This window comes from Myotis myotis, unplaced genomic scaffold (assembly GCF_014108235.1).
Source record: "Myotis myotis isolate mMyoMyo1 unplaced genomic scaffold, mMyoMyo1.p scaffold_m19_p_27, whole genome shotgun sequence".
Lineage (NCBI taxonomy): Eukaryota > Metazoa > Chordata > Mammalia > Chiroptera > Vespertilionidae > Myotis > Myotis myotis.
The window spans coordinates 2804530-2805982 of NW_023416332.1; positions in this window are offsets into that span (position 1 = coordinate 2804530).

Sequence of the window (1453 nt, forward strand, 5' to 3'; positions counted from 1 at the left end):
TGTGAGTGAGTGAGTGTGTGTGTGAGTGTGTGAGTGTGTGTGTGAGTGTGAGAGTGTCTGTGTGTGTGTGTGAGAGTGTGTGAGTGTGTGTGTGTGAGTGTGTGTGAGTGAGAGTGTGTGTGAGTGTGTGTGTGAGTGAGAGTGTGTGTGAGTGTGTGTGAGAGTGTGTGTGTGAGTGTGAGAGTGTCTGTGTGTGTGTGAGTGTGTGTGTGAGTGTGTGTGTGTGTGAGTGTGTGAGTGTGTGTGTGTGTGTGAGTGAGAGTGTGTGTGAGTGTGTGTGTGTGAGTGTGTGTGTGTGTGAATCCTCAGCCGAGGGTATTTTCCCACTGAGTTTTTTGGTAGAGAGAGTGTGCAAGTGGGGGTGGGGAGAGACAGAGAGAAACATTGATGTATGAGACACATTGATTGGTTGCCTCCCGCACGTGCGCTGACGGGGGTTGGGGATCGAGCCTGCAACTGAGGTACATGCCCTGGACCAGTATCGAACCAGTGACCCTTTAGTCCACGGGCCGACGCTCCATCCACTCAGCCAAGCCACGAGCTTATTAAACTCTAAGCCAAGGGCAAGAGTTTATTCTTGTATTATTACTTACTAATTACTGTGTCATTTAAAATTTACTTATTTATGGACTTTAGAGAGGGAGGAAGGGGGAGAGACACCCTTGTATTGGTCCACTTATTCATTCATTCATGGCTGATTCTTGCACGCGCCCCACCAGGGGCGCACCCACAATCTTGGCCTATTGGACTATGTTCTAACCAACTGAACTACCTGGCCAGGGTTATTGTATTATTTTTTAAAAATATATTTTTATTGATTTCAGAGAGGAAGGGGGAGGGAGAGAGAGAGAAGCATCAATGATGAGAGAGAATCATGGACCGGCTGCCTCCTACACACCCCACACTGGGGATTGAGCCTGCAGCCTGGGCCTGTGTCCTGACCGAGAATCTAACCTCCTGGTTCATAGATCCATGCTCGACCACTGAACCACGCAGTCTGGGCTACTGTATTATTTTCCATAAGAACAACTGTAGACCTGGCCGGTGTGGCTCAGTGGACAGAGTGTCAGCCTGCGGACTGAAGGGTCCCAGGTTCGATTCCAGTCGCGGGCACATGCCCAGGTTGCGGGCTAGATCCCAGTTAGGGGGCGTGCAGGAGGAGGCCAATCAATGTTTCTCTTCCTTGACATTTCTATCTCTCTCTCCCTTCCTCTCTGAAAGCAATCATCATAATAAAAGCATAATATGCTAATTAGACTGGAAGTCCTTCTGGACGAAGCCGGGGCTGCGAGGGAAGCCCGGGTCCCGGGTGCCAGAGGGAAACCAGTGCCCGCAGCCGGGGGAAGGAAGGCCTGCTCTTTTTTTAAAAAATATATATTTTATTGATTTTTTACAGAGAGGAAGGGAGAGGGAAAGGGAGTTAGAAACATCAATGAGAGAGAAACACTGATCA